Below are 21,862 nucleotides of genomic sequence, written 5' to 3' on the forward strand. Positions count from 1 at the left end.
CCATGCTTCTGGGATCTGCCTTACTTCAAAGACCTCCTTCTTCCACACAATATCGACATGATGCACACCGAAAAGAATATCGGAGAGGCTATTTTTGGTACATTGTTCGACATAGATGGGAAGACAAAGGATAATACTAAGGCTAGAGTCGGTCAAGAGACACTATGTCATAGACCGTTACAAAACATGCGAGAAGGCAAAGGAAAGCAGAAGTGGTCAAAGCCAAAGGCCTCGTTCAATCTTGGAAGGCCAGCTATGAGGGAAATTATCTTGTGGGTCAAAATGCACTTGATGTTCCCTGATGGGTATGCAGCGAATCTAAAGAGGGGAGCGAGTCTTGAAAAATTAAAAATCTTTGGTCTCAAGAGTCATGATTGGCACATATGGCTAGAGCGGGTAATGTCGGTGATGTTGCGTGGCTTTTTTCTTGAGGATGAATGGCTAGTACTGGCGGAGCTGAGCTATTTCTTCCGTGTTCTTTGTGCGAAAGAATTGTCGCCTCGCGTGGTAGAAGACATGGATGAGTTTGCACCGGAGTTGTTGTGCAAGTTAGAGAAGATCTTTCCACCGGGCTTCTTTAATCCATTGCAGCATTTGATTTTACATCTACCGACCGAGGCAAGATTGGGTGGGCCCATGCAAGATCGATGGTGCTATGCAACTCAGAGGATCCAGAAGACCCTTCGAGCTAAATGTAAAAATAAGCGTAAAATTGAAGCATCGATGGCTGAGGCATTCATTACTGAGGAGGTGGCAAACTTTATGACAGCACACTACGAAGCCAAAAATCATCATTTGCATAATCCGAAGCCTCGGCACAATGATGCAGGCCCTAAAAAAGGTGGGTCCAACCTTAGCCTATTCAAAGGGAAGCTCACACCAGCCGGTGCTTCGAAACCAATAATGTTGGATGTCGAAGAATGGTGGAACATTTCGTTGTATATCTTCAACAACCTAACAGAAGTGCGGTCGTACATCGAGTGAGTTCTCGGCACATTTTCCCATAACTTCTAATTCATTTGAACTGCTCTTATTCCCGGATATTTCAAACAGCCGTTACGTCGCCAAATTCTCAGATGGAGCGGTGATCGAAAATGATTCCGTCGAAGAGTATGAGCTTCTGTCAAAGACAGGAGGCGGCTATCCCGGTTTCATCTCTTGGTTCAAACAAACGGTAATTATCAATAATGGACCATTTCATTTCGTGGTCTAATTTGCGGCTAATGCAACAATCGTTTCGTATTAAACTTGTAGGCTAATTCAGAGTCTATGGACGCCGAATTGAGACAAGTCGCTAATGGTTTTGACTATAAGGTCCGTTCATTTGAGAAATACAACATCAACGGGTATCTCTTTCGTACCTTTGGCAAAGAGCTATCTATGCCCGACCAGAAATCTACAAATTGTGGTGTCTCTGCTATCGGCGAAGGTGTTATCGAGTATTATGGAAGAGTTGAAGCAATTTATGAACTTCAATTATATGGTGAAAGCCCACCGAACGTCGTAGTCTTCAAATGTTATTGGTTCCAGCCGAAGGAGACTAGAAGGACTCATGAACATATAGGACTAGTCGAAATCAATCCAAACACCCATTTAGATTTTCCCGATGTATATATTACGGCTCAACAGGCGACCCAAGTTTTCTATCTACCGTGGGCATGCCAAACTGACAAGAATCTGGAAGGTTGGTATGTTGTTTATGAAGTGCCGCCACATGTGAGACCACCTCTCCCAAATGAACAGGATTATGAACCTCACATTAACCCAGACACATATGATGGAGAATTCTTCCAAGAAACACGTCTTTCCAAGAAACGTTTCAAGAACCGCCGTGCTTCACCCAAGAACATGGAAGTAGACAGCGACAATGAATCCGACTCTAGCCCTGAGCCGGAACTAGAAGACCTGGAACTCGTAGAGGTTACTGATGCGGATGACCTGTCAATGCTTCAACGATTAAAGGAAGGCCTTTCACAACTTCACGCTGTTGAACCCGATGAGCACGTCATTCATGAAGACATGCATGATAGTGATGATGATGATCCATTTATTGATGATGATTATTAGTTTGTAAGATTCACCACTTAAATTATATATATTTTAATCTTTATTATTCATGTACATATTATTATTCATGTCAGTTATTCAATTTTTTTATGTTGTACATATTTCTCTTAATTTTTATCATGGCAGGTCACCAGGTGTTGAAAGATGGTGGGCACTGGTCCAGATCGCTCGACGGGTTCTTCCCAGGCGCCCCGCACGAGGGGTGGTACTTCCCTTCCACCCCTATCTCTCCGTAGAGCCTTGGCAGACAGTCTATTGACAGCACCCGTGGGTTCTTCTTCGTCGGCGGCATTGCCCACTGGGAGAGGTGTTGGTCGGGTAGGGAAGAAGGGGAAGGGTACATGGAGAGGTGGTGGCCGCGGAAGATCGAGGAGGACTGTTGAGCCGTCCTCGCCACCACCACCAGCTCATTCACCCGAGCATAGGACTACTATGGTCGACCCGTTTGCGGAGGAGGCTATGGGGGCTCCGGTCCAGGAGCCTGGTGTTGACGGGCATTCGTCCCATGAGACTCCGGTCCAGGATCAGCCTCGGGTCGTGGTGCATTCGGCCCACGAGACTACGGTTCCGGAGGCTTCACCCGACGTGGAGAGACCCGGATGGGATACCTGGCCGGATCGGACCGAGTTGCCGGATTGGACCGAGGGTCCGGGTGGCTCACGGGGCGGGGATGGCGGGGATGAGCTTACGGATAGTGAGGGTGATGTGCAGGTGGACGGGGCCACCTTGTACAAGCATGGTAGTACACGTCTCCCGGTCGTGCCGGCTACCCGCGAGCAGAGGCCGGTGATTAAACGTGAAGGAGATAGGTAAGTACATTTACTCTTTTTTAAGCTCTTGCCTTCAAGTTTGTTCAAATATCTAATGCGTTGACCTTATCATACTGCAGGGGATGGGTACACCCTCTTGGAGTCCGCAGGCCGAACTCCGTCCTTGGTGTGCTTTGCCGGACAAATTTCCCGGGGTTTCTCACGTTGCCTGGTGAGGGTCAGGTTCCTACACTAGGATTTTCCTGGGAGCACTACCAAGCTGCGCAGGCCCCGCCGGAGGAGATTATAGATGGTGTCTTGTGCCACACGAGGGCCGAGACGGTGATCAAGAGCTTTTGGGTAAATTATCCTTTTACACAATCTAAAATTAACAATATAGCTAATTATTGTACTAATCGGTGTTTTCACGTTTGATTGCACTACTTCTATAGGTGTGAGGATGGATATGAGGAGGACGCGGCCAGGGTTCTCGAGGCCGAGTGTAGGCGGTTACTACAGAACTTACGCCACGAGCCTCGGCCGTAGGTTATTCGAGATTACTATGCCACGCGTGGTATTAAGAAGCAGAAGAAGGATTGCCGCGGAAAGTTTCTGAAGAAGGAGCAATACATGAAGGTAATTACCTATTCTTAAGTCCTTCTACGTAGTTTTCTTGATTTCATTCATAGGCGTAGTGCTCAAAATTCTTTCTAATAACTTATAGGTGCCCCGAGATGGTGTGCGAATAAGATGGATTGTTGGGAGGCGTTGGTTGATGAGTGGTGCACAGGCAGCTGGCGAGCCGTCCACGAGAATGCGAAGAACCGGCGTAGCCAAATGTTTGGTGTGCCACACCATCAAGGCAGCGCCAACTTACTTCAATTCGGACGAAACTGGGTATGTGGTTTTCTTCATGATTCATGCAATTCATTCTCCATGCTAATATTTTGTTCCTCTCTTTTAGGCGCATCACAAAAAGACGGAGATGCCACACTTGTACGACCTTTATGGCATGGCCCATACTGCCTCGTACAAGAAGGCGAATGCATTCTCTGAGTCTGACCTCGATGATCCCAATAACTTCACCAACATATCATCCCACCAAAAGCTCGTGGCATACAGGGACGCGGGGAAGGCTACGAAAGGGGATTACTTTAAACCTAGCCAAGAACCTTTGGATCCAGAGCTGGTGATGATATCTGGTAGCGGGAGGCCCCATGGCTCGATAGCCATTGGAGATGGGATAATAGGTTGTCCACTCACTCTCCCGGTGATCAAGGCGCGCCAGTCGAGCAGCTGTCGTGAGATAATGCGTCGTCCACGACCAGTCGATCTTGCCATCGAGGTTAGTTGTACGGACTAAGAACACTTTCATCCATTTCATTATGTGTGTCACCATAGATCATTACTGTGGTACCGAGGAATGGTGTTTCAGGCTGCTCTTCAGAAAGAGAGATTGGCAAACCAGGCTGCTCTTAAGAAAGAGAGATTGGCAAGCCAGGCTGCTCTTGAGAAAGAGAGATTGGCAAGTTAGGCTGCTCTTGATGAGAGGGACCAGACAACGGCACGATTGATTGAGGAGGAGAGGTCACGGAATGAGGCGGGTCAACGGGCCCTGTACGAGCTTTTTGTGGTAAGTTTTTTTTCACATTAGCCAAATCATGTGTGTAATGTCTGTTTCATTACTAACTAATACGACCCACTCTTCAGGGTCTGTGCAAGAAGAGCGGTCAAGTCCCACCGCCGATGCCCGTCTTCTCTTCGATTGGCACGGTGAGTTTCATTATAAAATAGTATTAATAATTGAGTGTCATCATGCTAACTGAGACATTGCAAAATATCTATTCTGCAGAATAACTCCCGAGCGGCATCGCATGACCCTTCTCGAGGTGTTTCTCCTCCTTGATGACCACTACGGTTAGTTTCTCTTCTCCTCTTTCATATTCTCCATGCCTTAATTTCCCCAACAATGAGATAATTATCCCATTTAGCTCCAAAAAGACATATTTAGCTAATTTAGCTCCAATAAGAGGAGAAGAAATAGGAAAAATGAAAAGAAAGAAGAAGAAGAAGAAGAAGAGAAGAAGGAGAAGGAGGAGGAGGAGGAGGAGGAAAAGGAGGAGAAGGCCAAGGAGGAGAAGGCCAAGGACCTTCTAGTCCTTCTCCTCCTCCTCCTCCTCCTTCTCCTCCTTCTTCTTTATTTCTTATTCTTCTCCACCTCCTCCTCTTTCTTCTCCTCTTTCATATTCTCCTTGCCTTAATTTACCCAACAATGATGTAATTAAACCATTTAGCTCCAAAATGCCATAATAACCTCAAAATGGCATAAGAACCTGGGTTAGATCATTAATATTATATACTTAGCTTGTTTTCCTCTAAAATGGGATAATTAGCCCATTTAGCTCCAAAGAGACATAGTTAGCTAATTTAGCTCCAAGAAGAGGAGAAGAAATAGGAAAAATGAAAAGAAAGAAGAAGAAGAAGAAGAAGAGAAGAAGAAGGAGGAGGAGGAGGAGAAGGCCAAGGACCTTCTAGTCCTTCTCCTCCTCCTCCTTCTTCTTTATTTATTATTCTTCTCCTCCTCCTCCTCTTTCTTCTCCTCTTTCATATTCTCCTTGCCTTAATTTCCCCAAAAATGACATAATTAGCCAATTTAGCTCCTAAAAGACATTATAAGCTCAAAATGGCATAAGAACCTTGGTTAGCTCATTAATATTATATACTTAGCTTGTTTTCCTCTATAATGACATAAGTAGCCCATTTAGCTCCAGAAAGACATAGTTAGCTAATTTAGCTCCAAGAAGAGGAGATGAGGAGAAATGAAAAGAAGGAAGAAGAAGAAGAAGAAGAAGAAGAAGAAGAAGAGAAGAAGAAGAGAAGGAGAAGGAGAAGGAGAAGAAGCAGGAGGAGGAGAAGAAGAGAAGAAAAAGGAGAAGGAGGAGAAGAAGGAGAAGGAGCCCTCCTTCTTCTCCTTCTTCTTCTCTCCTCCTTCTTCTCCTCCTTCTTCTCCTTCTTCTTCTCTTCTTCTTTTTTCGTCTTCTCCTCCTCCTTCTCCTTCTCCTTCCCCTTCCCCTCCTCCTCCTCGTCCTTCTTGTTTTTCTTCTCCTTGTTCTCTTCTTGCTTCTTCTCTTTCTTCTTCAACTTAGCTTATTTGTCATATATATGTTGTTGTTCTTCTTCTTCTGACTTTCTTATTCCCATTTTGCAGATTGGATGTACTACATGCATGGAAGCTGGCATTGGAGTGCTTTAGTTTCCGTTTTTATTTGAGTTGATGAACAATGTGGAACTATATGTATATGTATATATGTATGAACAATATATGTGCAACAATATGTATGTATATATGGATGAAACTTTGTATGTGTTGGTTCTTTTGATATATGGGATGTACGTTGATGAACAAATGGCATTCATGAGCTTTATATGTATATCATATATGTGTTGTGACCTATTTATCATATATGTGCTTTGAATTATATGTATATGTGTTGTGAAATAGAAAAAATAAACAAAAATGTGACAATATAGGCTCTTTGTCGTCTGCCATCTGATGGCAAAGGCCTTTGCCGTCAGCTGGCCGACGGCAAAGGTGCCACGTGGCGCCAAGCTGTGCAATCCAGGCAGTAGCAGCAGGCCATATAGTATCTTTGTCGTCGGCTTCCAGGGGGGCAAACGACAAAGAAGAGGGCATAGAGGAGGGGGAGAGGGGTAGGCAGACGACAAAGAGTGGAGGGGGGAGGAGGAGGAGGCAGACGGTAAAGAAGAGGGGGAAGGCAGACGGCAAAGAAAAGGGGGAAGGCAGACGGCAAAGCCTCCGTTAGCCCCTAACGGAGGCAACGCCTGTCGGCTGCCGTCTCGACCACTTTGTCGACTGCTCCTATGAAAATCTGATGGCAAAGCTCTTTGTCGTCCGCTTCGGTGAGGCAGACGACAAAGAAGCTACAGTGCCGTCGTAGGCTGACGCAGAAATTTTTCCGGCCGTGAGATTCTTTGTCGTCTGTGATATTCTCTTTGCCATCCGGGATTTACTCTTTGCCGTCTGTGATGGCAGACGTCAAAGAAGCTAATTCCTGTAGTGATATCCTCAAGTTGTTTCCTTTCTCGCTAAAGGATGATGCTAAGACCTGGTTCACTTCTCTTGCTCCTGGTTGTGTGCGTAGCCCCGAGGATATGGTCTACTACTTCTCTGAAAAATATTTCCCTGCCCATAAGAAGCAAGCTGCCTTGCAGGAAATATACAACTTTGCACAAGTTGAAGAAGAGAGTCTCCCACAAGCTTGGGGGAGGCTCGTCCAGCTACTAAATGCTTTGCCTGATCACCCTCTCGAGAAGAATGAAATACTTGATATCTTCTATAATGGACTTACCGACGCTTCTAAAGACCACCTAGATAGTTGTGTTGGTTGTGTTTTTAGGGAACGAACTGTAGAACAAGCTGAGATTCTATTGAATAACATCTTGTGTGATGAGAATGCTTGGACTATTCCCGAACCACCTCCTAAGCCAACTCCGAAGAAAAGAGGTATTCTATTCCTCAGTCCCAAAGATATGCAAGAAGCTAAGAAATCTATGCGAAAGAAAGGCATTAAATCTGAAGATGTCAAAAATCTACCACCTATCGAAGAGATCCATGGTCTTGATAACCCGATAGAGGTAGTAAAAGTAAATTCTCTGCGTAGGTTTGATGAGAGTGATATTCCTTTTGATAAACCTGCTAGCTTATCCCTGGATGAATTTGATAACTTTGTTGCCAAACAAGAGAGTTTCAATGATTATGTTAGCAGACAATTGGAACAGAATGCTCATATGCTTAGTCATTTAAGTGCTTATGTGGACAGAAATGTCAATGATCTTAAACTTCTGAGTAAACATGCCTCTATGGTTACTACTCAGGTAGAACAAGTACTTAAGGCTGAGAATGACTTGCTCAATGAGTTGAATGACAATTTTGTCAGAGTCGTCACTAGAGGCGGTAGAATGACTCAGGAACCTTTGTATCCTAAGGGTCATCCTAAGAGAATTGAACAAGATTCTCAAGGAGTTAGCACTGATCCACCTAGTCATCCTAGGAAGAAGAAAGATAATAGGGATTTGCACGCTAGCAACCCTGTTGCTGCTACACCTGAGAGTCCAAACGATGTCTCTGTCTCTGATGCCGAAACAGAATTTGGTGATGAACATGAGCCTAATGATAATATCGATAGTGATGTTCATTTTGATGCTCAACCTAGCAATGATAAGGATGTGGAGATTGAACCTGCTGATCTTGATAACCTACAGCCAAAGAATAGAAGATACGATAAGAACGACTTCGCTGCTAGGAAGCATGGTAAAGAAAGGGAACCATGGGTTCAGAAACCCATGCCCTTTCCTCCCAAACCATCCAAGAAAAAGGATGATGAGGATTTTGAGCGCTTCGTTGAAATGATCAGACCTGTCTTTCTGCAAATGCGTTTGACAGATATGCTCAAAATGTCTTTGTATGCTAAGTACATGAAAGATATTGTGACTAATAAGAGGAGGATACCTGAGGTTGAGATTTTCACCATGCTTGCTAAGTATACCTTCAAGGGTGGAACTCCTAAGAAACTAGGTGATCCCGGTGTGCCCACTATACCTTGCTCCATTAAAGGCAACTATGTTAGAAATGCGTTATGCAATCTTGGAGCCGGTGTAAGTGTTATGCCTCTCTCTCTCTTTATCGTAGACTTGAACTGGATAAGTTGACATCCGCTGAAATCTCTCTGCAAATGGCCAACAAATCAACTGCTTTCCCTATCGGCATTTGTGAGGATGTGCCTGTTGTGGTTGCTAACGTTACTATCTTAACGGACTTTGTTATTCTGGATATTCCCGAGGATGATGCCATGGCGGTCATCCTCGGAAGACCCTTTTTAACCACTGCAGGGGCTGTTATAGATTTCAACAAAGGCAATGTCACTTTCCATGTCAACGGTAATGAGCATACAATGCACTTTTCGAAGAACCAATATCGAGTACATTGCATCAATGCTATCGAAAAAACTTCATTGATTCTTATTGGGAGCTTTGAATGCCCTATTCCTCCTGTTAAGATGAAGTATGATTTGCTTGTTGGCGAGATACACATCCCCATTGAGGTAACCTAGTGACTATTCGAAAATTCTCCGTTCTCTTTTGCAATTTGAAAAAGTTTGTCAAAGAGACTTGATCAACCTCATTGACGGATTTCTTTCGATGACCATGAGATGGATGAATCGAGGAGTCACAAACCTCTGTTCCAAGCTTTCACCTTCGGTTGCTTAGAAGAAAATTGGTAGGTTTAGTTTAGTTTTCCCTATTTTCTATTTTAGCGTCCCGTGGAAAAGTACCCCGAAAATAAAAGTTTTCCGAACGTCCTGAAAATCAAGTATGATTTTTCCTGGAATTTTTGAAAAATACTGAGACGAAGAGCTAGTGTGGGGGCTGCACCAGTGGGCCACAAGCCCCGGAGGCGCGGGCACCCCCTGGCCGCGCCTACCTGGCTTGTGGGGCCCACGTGCACCCCCTCCACTCATTCTAGCTCCCATCTGCCTCTCCTACCTCCAGAAAAAATCGTTTCGCAGCTCAAACCCGTGTTCTTGCTCTTCTTGCTGGGATTTTCGATCTCCTTGCTCAAAGCACCATTCTACGAACTGTTTTGGGGAAATTACTCCTTGGTAAGTGACTCCTCCATTGGTCCAACTAGGTTTTGCTCTAGTTCCTTATACTCCGCGTATTTTCGCTGCCTTGGTGACCATGTTCTTGAGCTTTGCATGCTAATTTTAGCTGGTCGCAAGTAGTTTTGATGCGTAATATGGCCTCTAGGCACTTGTGGGAGTAGTTGCTACAAGTTTAGTTGAGCCTTGTTCACTTTTCCCTTGGGTCACCAAAAATTTCAGAAAAGGAAGATGTTCAGGAGAAACTATCATGGTTGTTCCTCAAGCAAGAGAGGTCCCCGTCTTGCGATTCGGGAACCCGATCCTTACCAACCGAGGAACGCACAGGTACAACCACGTGAATGGCCTTCTGATGAATTCATGATTGAGGCAGGTTTCAAAGACGAGTTTGATACACTTGTTCACACCGTCGGACTCAAAGAATTCATCTCCGATAAATGTGAACAGTATGTTGCTCTCACTGCCTCTTTTGTTCGTAGATTCAAATTTTCAGTTGGTCGTGATACATCTGTACTGTTTGATCTCTATGACAAATTGTATACCATGGATTTAGAGGATTTCAATAGAATTTGCAAGATACCTATTTGGGGTAGTCTCAATGATCCTCCTAAATCTTCGGTTAGAGATTTTTTTCTCTGGTATAACTGTCAGAGAAACTAGAGATATTACACAGGCTACCATGGGGAGCATTCATTTTCGTGCCCTCCATTATTTTGCCCTCTTCATAGGCAGATGCATTAATGGCAAGATTGAGCATTGTCACCTCTGCGCACCAGACCTTAGTATTCTTAAGAGCGCAGTAACGGGTGATAGAAGTTTCAACATGGGAGCTATTATAGCAAGGAGGCTGAATAATAATGCTAATGAAGGGGATTTATTTGGTGGGATCTATGCCACTCGCATAGCAAATTTTCTTGGAGTACCCATCCGCGAAGGAGATCCCCCGCTCCATACAGCTTTCCTTGATCGCACCGCTTTGACACGCTATCAGTTTGTTGAGAGGGATGATGAATCCCTCCTATACCGTTTGATATTTAACCGGCAATGTGTTTTCCATATTACCCTTCCTTCTCCTACCTTCTTTGACTTTCAGGTAAAACGGAGATATTACATAACCAGAGGAGAGGCAGAGGAGTATGAGAGGGAGGCAAAGGCTGCTCCTCTCCATGATGCAGCTATTCAGGCAGTGGCTGCAGCGCTCCCGTACAACCCTCATTATGATTTTGGGTATCGCCCAGATCATCCTTGGGAGTAGACCAACTTAGGCCAAAAGCCTAAGCTTGGGGGAGTACGTGTTTCTCACCGACTTTACATTCTTGCTTATGCTTTCACTTTGTTCGTCGGTGTTCACACTTTGCCACTGTATCATCCATGCTAGTTTATTTTCTTTTTTCTTGTTTTATTTTCATGTGTTTGTCTAGTTGAGAAAACCCAAAAAGATTTTCTTTTTCTTCTTTTGCCTTTTGGGAGCTTTCCCATGTAGATAGTTTTCTTTTTTGTGTGGGTCAAGGTAGAAGATAATGGTTACAATGTTTAGTGGCTCTCGCATGCATACCTATTTAGCTGTCAAAGAGCCATATTACTTTGTCTTATCCTTTGTGTTTGCCTGTAGATTCCAGCTTTAGTCCAATGCACAAGCACTCTTATTATTGTTCACATCATTCGGTCGTGCAAGTGAAAGGCAATAATGACGATATATGATGAAGTGACTGAGCCTGGAAAAGCTGGTATGAACTCGATCAATTTTGTTTTTGTAAATATGACTAGCTCACTGTTCCTAGTTCAGCTTTGTTGTGAGAGAAACATGTTTGCAATGACAACTTAGAGATCATAGTTGTTGATGCCATGCTTAATTAGCTAGGAGCTTATAATGGTTTGTCTTGGTTGCCCACATGAATTTTGAGATGACTATGATGTAGTATGATAGGATGGTATCCTCCTTTGAATGATTCAAGTGGCTTGACTTGGCGCATGTTCACGCATGTAATTGAAACAAAATCAACATAGCCTCTATGATATTCATGTTCATGGTTATTTATGTCCTACTCATGCTTGCACTCAATGTTAGTTAATCTCAATGCATTTTGATGACTGTTGTCGCTCTCTAGTTGGTCGCTTCCCAGTCTTTTGCTAGCCTTCACTTGTACTAAGCGGGAATACTGCTTGTGCATATGCTTCCATAAACACAAAGTTGTTCCATATGAGTCCACCATACCTACCTATATGCGGTATCTACCTGTCGTTCCAAGTAAATTTGCATGTGCCACTCTCTAAACCTTCAAGAAATAATCTGTTTTGCATGCCCGAACCGCTCATGTGGTGATAGGGGCTATCAGTATCTTCCATGCTAGGAGTGTTATCCTCGATATGTGTTTATTCACTATCATTCACGAGAAAGGGGCCGGTAATTGGAATGCCCAGTTCCATGCTCAAATCGAAAAGATAATTGCAAACAAAACTCCCCCTGGATTGATGTTGGTATGGATGGCACCCGAGTATTCGGCTAGTCGTGGAGTGTGATTGATCGGTGGTAGGGGGAGTCAAAACTTTACTTTTCTGTTTGGGAGCCGCCTATAGCATGTGTAGCGTGGAAGATGTTGAGAACTCTTAGTCATTGTGTTGACAATGAAAGCATGCCACCCAAAATTATTATCTCTGTTTTCAAAGCTTGAGCTCTGGCGCCTCTGCAAATCAATGCTTCCCTCTGCGAAGGGCATGTCTATTTATGTTCCTGTTGAGTCATCCTCCTCTTATAAAAAGCACCAATTATAGAGCACCTCTGTCATTTTTATGCTTTGCTTTTAACTGTGATTGAGTATGACTGTGACTGGATCTTCCTTGCCATGAATTACAATGTGTAGTCAGCCCTTGGTCTTTCAAGGTGCTCTGCATTTATGTTTTGCGGTCTCAGAAAGAGCTAGCGAGATACCATCTGTCCGTACTGCTTAATGATTGTTTTGATTGAAGTGTTGACGTTTGAGACTTAGACTTAGTTGATTATGCCATTCATATGAGTTTACCGTGAGACCTAGATGTCACTTGCTTATGTGGTTTGCTTGTGATCTTGCTGAAACTCTGGATATGAGCTAGACATAGTTGCAACAACAAGATCAAACAAAGTTCGTTAAGTTTTTCTTTTGTCTCTTTCAGTTTGTCAACTGAATTGCTTGAGTACAAGCAAGGCTTTAAGCTTGGGGGAGTTGATACGTCTCCATCGTATCTACTTTTCCTAACTCTTTTCCCCTTGTTTTGGACTCTAATTTGCATGATTTGAATGGATCTAACCCGTACTAACGCTGTTTTCAGCAGAATTCCCATGGTGTTGTTTTTGCGGCGAAATAAAAGTTCTCGAAATGACTTGAAAATTTACGGAGAATTTTTCTGGAATTTATGAAAAATACTGGCGCAAGAATCAGCGGATGAAGTGGAGCCGTGAGCCCACAAGCCCACCAGGCGCGACCCCCCTGGCCGCGCCTAGCAGGCTTGTGGGGCCCACAAAGCTCCACCGCCGCCAAATCCAGCTCTATTTAGTCCGTCTCGTCCGGAAAAAAAATCAAGGAGAAGAGTTCATCGCGTTTTACCATACGCAGGCGCCGCCACCTCCTGTTCTTCATCTGGAGGGAAGATCTGGAGTCCGCTTAGGGCTCCGGGGAGGGGAAATCGTCGCCATCGTCATCATCAACCTTCCTTCATCGCCAATTCCATGATGCTCTTCACCGTTCGTGAGTAATCTATTCGTAGGCTTGCTGGACGGTGATGTGTTGGATGAGATATATCATGTAATCGAGTTAGTTTGGTTGGGGATTGATCCCTAGTATCCACTATGTTCTGAGATTGATGTTGCTACTACTTTGCCATGCTTAATGCTTGTCACTAGGGCCCGAGTGCCATGATTTCAGATCTGAACCTATTATGTTGACCACAATATATGTGTGTTCTTGATCCTATCTTGTGCCCGGCTACCCTGGAGTGACAATAGCCGGAACCACTCCCGGAGATGACCATAGTATGTGGAGTTCATGTATTCACCAAGTGTTAATGCGTTGGTCCGGTTCTTTATTAAAAGGAGAACCTTAATATCCCATAGTTTCCATTAGGACCCCGCTTCCACGGCAGGGATGGACAATAGATGTCATGCAAGTTCTTTTCCCTAAGCACGTATGACTACATACGGAATACATGCCTACATTAGATTGACGAACTGGAGCTAGTTACTTATCTCTCCGTGTTATAACTCTTGCATGATGAATCACTTCCGACATAATCATCCATCACCGATCCAATGCCTACGAGTCTTTTCCTACTGGTCCTTGCTACATTACTTTGCCGCTACTGCTGTCACTGTTGCTACTGTTACTGTGTTGCTACTGCTGTTACTTTGCTGCTACTGCTGCTATCACCCTAATTTGCTAATGATACTTTGCTGCAGATACTAAATCTTTCAGGTGTGGTTGAATTGACAACTCAAGTGCTAATACTTGAGAATATTCTTTGGCTTCCCCTTGAGTCGAATCAATAAATTTGAGTTGAATACTCTACCCTCGAAAACTGTTGCGATCCCCTATACTTGTGGGTTATCAGGATCCACCCCCACCAAAGGGTGATCCTGTGATTGAGCTTAAACAGTTGCCTGATACTCTTAAGTATGCTTATCTTGATGAAAAAGAGATATATCCTGTTCTTATTAGTGCTAGCCTCTTAGAGCATGAAGAAAAGAAGTTACTAAAAACTCGGAGGAAGCACCATGCTGCTATTGGATATACTCTTGATGATCTTAAGGGCATTAATCCCACTCTATGCCAGCACAAGATTAAAACCGATCCTGATTCCAAACCAGTTTTTGATCATCAAAGGAGATTAAATCCTAAGATGAAAGAGGTACTAAGAAAAGAAATACTAAAGCTACTGGAAGCGGGTACTATCTATCATGTTGCTCATAGTGATTTGGTAAGTCTGGTGCATTGCGTCCCTAAGAACGGAGGTATTACCGTTGTCCCTAATGATAAGGATGAATTGATCCCACAGAGGATTATTACTCGCTACAGGATGGTGATCGATTTTAGGAAATTAAATAAGGCCACTAGGAAAGATCATTACCCTTTGCCTTTTATCGACCAAATGCTAGAAAGACTGTCTAAACACACACACTTCTGCTTTCTAGACGGCTATTCTGGTTTCTCCCAAATACCAGTTGCACAAGCTGATCAGGAGAAAACCACTTTCACCTGCCCTTTCGGTGCCTTTGCTTATAGACGTATGCCTTTTGGTTTATGTAATGCACCTGCCACCTTTCAAAGATGTATGATGGCTATATTCTCTGACTTTTGTGAAAAGATTGTTGAGGTTTTCATGGATGACTTCTCCGTTTATGGGTCTTCTTTGGATGATTGCCTCAGCAACCTTGATAGAGTCTTGCAGAGATGTAAAGATACCAATCTTGTCTTGAATTGGGAGAAGTGCCACTTTATGGTTAATGAAGGCATCGTCTTAGGACATAAAATTTCTGAAAGAGGTATTGAAGTCAATAAGGCTATGGTTGATGCAATCGAGAAATGCCATGCCCCACAGATATCAAAGGTATAAGAAGTTTCCTTGGTCATGCTCGTTTCTATAGAAGGTTTATTCAAGACTTCTCTAAGATTTCTAGGCCTCTTACCAATCTTTTGCAAAAGGATATTCCTTTTGTTTTTGACGATGATTGTGAGGAAGCCTTCGAAATAATTAAGAAGGCCTTGATAACTGCACCTATTATTCAACCACCTGATTGGAACCTACCTTTTGAAATCATGTGTGATGCTAGTGATTATGCTGTTGGCGCTGTCCGAGGACAAAGAGTTGATAAGAAGTTGAATGTTATTCACTATGCTAGTAAAACTCTAGACAGTGCCCAAAGAAACTATGCTACTACGGAAAAGGAATTTTTAGCAGTTGTGATTGCATGTGAAAAGTTCAGATCTTACATAGTTGATTCCAAAGTCACTATTCACACTGATCACACTGTTATTAAGTACCTCATGGAAAAGAAATACGCTAAACCTAGACTTATCAGATGGGTTCTCTTGCCACAAGAATTTGATTTGCATGTTGTCGACAGGAAGGGTGCTGATAACCCAGTAGCAGATAACTTGTCTAGGTTAGAGAATGTTCTTGGTGACCCACAACCTATTAATGATAGCTTTCCTGATGAGCAATTGAATGTCATCAATGCTTCATGTAGTGCACCGTGGTATGCTGATTATGCAAACTATATCGTTGCCAAATATATACCACCTAGTTTCACATACCAGCAAAAGAAGAAATTCTTCTTTGATTTGAGACATTACTTCTAGGATGATCCTCGCCTTTATAAGGAAGGAGTAGTTGGTGTTATTAGACGTTGTGTACCTGAACATGAACAGGGACAGATCCTACAGAAGTGTCACTCCGAGGCTTACGGAGGACACCATGCGGGAGATAGAACTGCACACAAGGTATTGCAATCAGGTTTCTATTGGCCCACTATCTTCAAGGATGCCCGTAAGTTTGTCTTGTCTTGTGACCAATGTCAAAGAATAGGTAATATCGGTAAACATCAGGAAATGCCTATGAACCATTCACTTGTCATTGAACCATTTGATGTTTGGGGCTTTGATTATATGGGACCTTTTCCAAAATCCATAGGGTATACTCATATCCTAGTTGCTGTTGATTACGTCACTAAGTGGGTGTAAGCTATCCCAACTAGTAGTGTTGATCACAACACCTCTATCAGGATGCTTAAACAAGTTATTTTCCCTAGATTTGGAGTTCCTAGATATCTAATGACCGACGATGGTTCACATTTCATTCATCGTGTTTTCCATAAAATGCTTGCTAAGTATGATGTAAACCATAGAATTGCTTCTCCCTATCACCCTCAGTCCAGTGGACAAGTAGAGCTAAGCAATAGAGAGATTAAACTAATTCTGCAAAAGACTGTCAATAGGTCTAGAAAGAATTGGTCTAAGAAGCTCGATGATGCACTATGAGCTTATAGAACTGCCTATAACAATCCCATGGGCATGTCTCCGTACAAAATGGTATATGACAAAGCATGTCATTTACCTCTTGAGCTAGAGCATAAGGCTTATTGGGCAATCAAAGAGCTCAACTTTGATTTCAAACTTGCTGGTGAGAAGAGGTTATTTGATATTAGCTCGCTTGATGAGTGGAGAACTCAGGCATATGAGAATGCCAAGTTGTTCAAAGAGAAGGTTAAGAGGTCGCATGATAAAAGGATACAAAAGAGTGAGTTCAATGTAGGTGATTATGTCTTGCTATATAATTCTCGTTTAAGATATTTTGCAGGCAAGCTTCTCTCTAAATGGGAAGGTCCTTACATTGTTGAGGAAGTATATCATTCCGGTGCCATCAAGATCAACAACATGGAAGGTAATTTTCCAACAGTGATAAATGGGCAGAGAATCAAGCATTATATCTTATGTACTCCCATAAATGTTGAAAGCAATATTATCAATACCATAACTTCGGAGGAGTACATAAGGGATATTTATCAGCCTGTATCAGACTCCGAAACGAAGAGGTATGTGATTCGGTAAGTAAACAGACTCCAAAACTTTTCCAGTAGGAATTTTTCTCCGTTTTGGAATTTTTGAAAAAATAGAAAAATTTAAAGCAGTTCGGAAAGCGCACGAGGAGGCGACAAGCCTGCCAGGCGTGGGCCGCCCCCTGGCCGCGCCTGGGGGGCTTGTGACCACCTCGTGTGCCTCCCGGACTCCGTTTTCTTGCGGAGTACTCCTTCTGGTCGGAAAAAAATCATTATATATTCTCCCGAAAGGTCTGAACCTCGTATCACGCAATTATCCTCTGTTTCGTTTCGAGCTTGTTTTCTGCCGCAGATTTAGAGCAAGATGCCGTCTCAGGAATCTGTGGGGGAGAACAATCTCCCTCAAGTCTATGGAGGAGTAAATGCTGATCTGAAAAGAATGGGGGTCATGGAGGCCAAGGAAAGGCTACCTAAAGAAACCAAGGGCAAAACTAAGGAGGAGAATCAGGCGTGGGACGAGGGGCAATCTGTGTTCAACAAGGAAGAAGTTGTAGAAGTGGATTTCCTTCAACCCTACCTCTACCTACTGTCTCCATCCTTGATTGAACTCTTAAGGTTTTGTGAAACAACTCGTGTTCGCAATACTTTTCTCACTCGTGAAGTTGTTTTGCTAGAGAAACATATCAGAGAGCTCCAAGGTATAAACCAAAGGTTGACGGCCCTCTTGGAATCAAGGTACGGGACTGCTCCATCACCATCACCTCCAAAGGAAGACAACTAAGCATGGGTATGGGAAATTCCCTTGGCTTGTGCCAAGCTTGGGGGAGTTGCCCCGGTATCGTATCACCATCATATCTTTTGCCTTTACCTTTTCTTAGTTCGTTCCTTTTTGTTTTATCTTTCTCTAGTAGAGTAAAAGTTCTTAGTGTTTTATGCTTGAGTTTTGGTTTGTGTCACACCCGATGTATTCGAGCTCGTGAGCCATATAATAAAGAGTGTCTTAGTTAAGGGCCTTACCTCATGCCATGATCAAAAGAGTGAGAAAAGAACAAAAGCATGAAAGATCATGTAATGATCTTATGGGAAGTGATGGCTTCACACATAAAAAGAATGATGATTGAAAATTGTTGAGGGTAGACAAACGTAGACCTTGGTCATTGTTGCAATCAATAGGAAGTGATAGAGAAGGAGAGGTTCACATATAAATATATCATATTTGACACCATCTATGATTGTGAACACTCACTAAACTATTACATGCTTAGAAGTAGATGTGGGACAAGGAAGACAACATAACGAATTGTGTTTGCTTGGTTCCGAACAATGTTATATGACTAGAGATCCCTTAGCATGTGACGATTGCTTCCACCTCATATTAGCTAAAACTTCCGCACTAAGTAGAGATACTACTTGTGCATCCATAAACCTTCAACCTAGTTTTTCCATGAGAGTCCACCATACCTACCTATGGATTGAATAAGATCCCTCAAGTAAGTTGTCATCGGTGCAAGCAATAAAAATTGCTCCCTAAATATGTATGATCTATTAGTGTGTGGAAAATAAGCTTTGTACGAACCTGTGATAAGGAAGACATAAAAGCGACAGACCGCATAATAAAGTTCTTTATCACAGGAGGCAATATAAAGTGGCGTTCCTGCACACTAAGAGGACACACATCCAAACCTCAAAAGCGCATGACAACCTCTGCTTCCCTCTGCGAAGGGCCTATCTTGTATATTTACTTTTTTCCCTTGAAAGAGTCATGGTGATCTACACCAATTCCTTATTTCGCCTTTTTCTTGGCTAACGTCATATGCTAGGGAAAGCTCTATATTCATATGTCAACTTGGAAGTAAGTATTCATGAATTATTATTGTTGACATTACCCTTGAAGTAACTGGTTGGGAGGCAAAACTATAAGCCCCTATCTTTCTCTGTGTCTGACTAAAACTTTGATCTCATGAGTACCACGTGAGTTGTAGCAATTGTAGAAGACAAAATGATGATTGAGTATGTGGATTTGCTTTACAAGCTCTTATTTGACTCTTTCTGATGTTATGATAAATTGCAATTACTTCAATGACTAAAGGCTATCGGTTGTTAATTCTCGGTAAGGATCTTGACCCATACTTTACCTTGTGAAGGAATTGTCACTTTAGCATAAGAGTTCATATGATGGTATTGTTGTTCTAAGTATGATCATGATGCCTACATGTTCGCATTTTGTTTTGTCGACACCTCTCTCTCTAAACATGTGGGCATATTTATTGATCTCGGTTTTCGCTTGAGGACAAGCGAGGTCTACGCTTGGGGGAGTTGATACATCCATTTTGCATCATGCTTTCATGTTGATATTTATCGCTTTTTGGGCTGTTATTACACTTCACGGTACAATACTTATGTCTTTTCTCTCTTATTTTGCAAGGTTTACAAGAAGAGGGAGAATGCCGGCAGCTGGAATTCTAGCCTGAAAAAGGAGCAAGTTTGAGATACCTATTCTGCGCAACTCAAAAAGACATGAAAATCAACGAGGATTTATTTTGGATTTTACAAAAAATACTGGGCCGAAGAAGTACCAGAGGGGCGCCAGCAGGAGGCCACAAGCCTGCTAGGTGCGGCCTCCCCCTGGCCGCGCCTAGGGGGCTTGTGGGCTCCCAGCTGGCCCTCTGGCCCCCTCTTTTGCTACAAGAAGGGTTTCGTTCCAGAAAAAATCAAGAGGAGGCTTTTAGGAGGATTCCCCGGCGCCACGAGGCGGAACTTGAGCAAAACCAATCTAGAGCTCCGGCAGGACGATCCTGCCAGGGAAACTTCCCTCTCGGAGGGGGAAATCGTCGCCATCATCATCACCAACACTCCTCTCATCGGAGGGGACTCGTCACGATCAGCATCTTCATCAGCACCATCTCATCTCCAAACCCTAGTTCATCTTTTGTAACCAATCTCCGTCTCGCGACTCCGATTGGTACTTGTATGGTTGCTAGTAGTGTTAATTACTCTGTGTAGTTGACGCTAGTTGGATTACTTGGTGGAATATTATATGTTCAGATCTTTGATGCTACTCATTACCTCTTTGATCATGATTATGATTATGCTTTGTGAGTAGTTACTTTTGTTCCTAAGGACATGGGATAAGTCATGCTATAAGTAGTCATGTGAATTTGGTATTCGTTCGGTATTTTGATGTGTTGTATGTTGTCTCTCCTCTAGTGGTGTTATGTGAACGTCGACTACATAACACTTCACCATTATTTGGGCCTAGAGGAAGGCATTGGGAAGTAGTAAGTAGATGATGGGTTGCTAGAGTGACACAAGCTTAAACCCTAGTTTATGTGTTGCTTTGTGAGGGGCTGATTTGGATCCACTAGTTTAATGCTATGGTTAGACTTTGTCTTAATTCTTGTTTCGTAGTTGTGGATGCTTGCGAGAGAGGTTAATCATAAGTGGGATGCTTGTCCAAGTAAGGGCAGTACCCAAGCGCCGGTCCACCCACATATCAAACTATCAAAGTAGCGAACGCGAATCATATGAACATGATGAAAACTAGCTTGATAGAAATTCCCATGTGTCCTCGGGAGCGCTTTACCTCCTATAAGAGTTTGTCCAGGCTTGTCCCTTGGTACAAAAGGGATTGGGCCATCTTGCTGCACTGTTGTTACTTTTGTTACTTTCTACTTTCTATGAATCATCTTGTCACACAACTACTTGTTACCGATAATTTCAGTGCTTGCAGACGTTACCTTGCTGAAAACCACTTGTCAGATCCTTCTGCTCCTCGTTGGGTTTGACACTCTTACTTATCAAAAGGACTACGATAGATCCCCTATACTTGTGGGTCATCAATTATTTCCAATAAGTTGGTTGCTCACTCCGTTATTCCAGAGAATGGTGTCTTGGTCATCTTGCCCATGAGGCACGGCTCGCATGTGTCAAATGATTCAAAATTAAGAGACTCCAAAAGTCCTTCAGTATGGAGTTTCTTCATGCGCTTTACACCGATATGACCAAGGCGGTAGTACCACAAGTATGTGGGACTATCATTATCAACCTTACATCTTTTGGTACTCACACTATGAATATGTGTATCATAACGATCGAGATTCATCAGGAATAAACCATTTACCAGCGGGGCATGACCATAAAACATACCACTCATATAAATAGAACAACCATTATTCTCAGATTTAAATGGGTAGCCTTCTTGCATCAAGCGAGATACCGATACAATGTTCATGCTTAAAGCTGGTACTAAATAACAATAATTATGGTTTATAACTAACCCCGAAGGTAGATGTAGAGGCAGTGTGACGATGGCGATCACATCGACCTTGGAACCATTCCCGACGCGCATCGTCACCTCGTCCTTAGCCAGCCTACGCTTGTTCCGTAGTTTCTGCTTAGAGTTGCAAATATGAACAACAACACCGGTATCAAATACCCAGGAGCTACTACGAGTGCTAGTAAGGTTCACATCAATAACAAGTATATCACATATATATTTGACGTTGTCGGCCTTCTTGTCCGCTAAGTACTTGGAGCAATTCTGCTTCCAACGACCGGTTGCCTTGCAGTAATAACACTCAGTCTCAGGCTTGGGTCCTTTCTTTGACTTCTTCCCTGCAACAGGCTTGCCGAGCATGGAAAGTGATTTCTTGTCTTTCTTGAAGCTTTTCTTACCCTTGCCCTTCTTGAAACTGGTGGTCTTATTGACCATCAACACTTGATGCTCTTTCTTGATTTCTACCTCCACGGATTTCAGCATTGAATACAACTCGGGAATAGTCTTTTCCATCCCATGCATGTTGTAATTCATCACAAAGCCTTTATAGCTAGGTGGAAGCGAC

The sequence above is a fragment of the Hordeum vulgare genome, chromosome 7H, assembly GCF_904849725.1.
Source record: "Hordeum vulgare subsp. vulgare chromosome 7H, MorexV3_pseudomolecules_assembly, whole genome shotgun sequence".
NCBI classification, from domain to species: Eukaryota; Viridiplantae; Streptophyta; class Magnoliopsida; order Poales; family Poaceae; genus Hordeum; species Hordeum vulgare.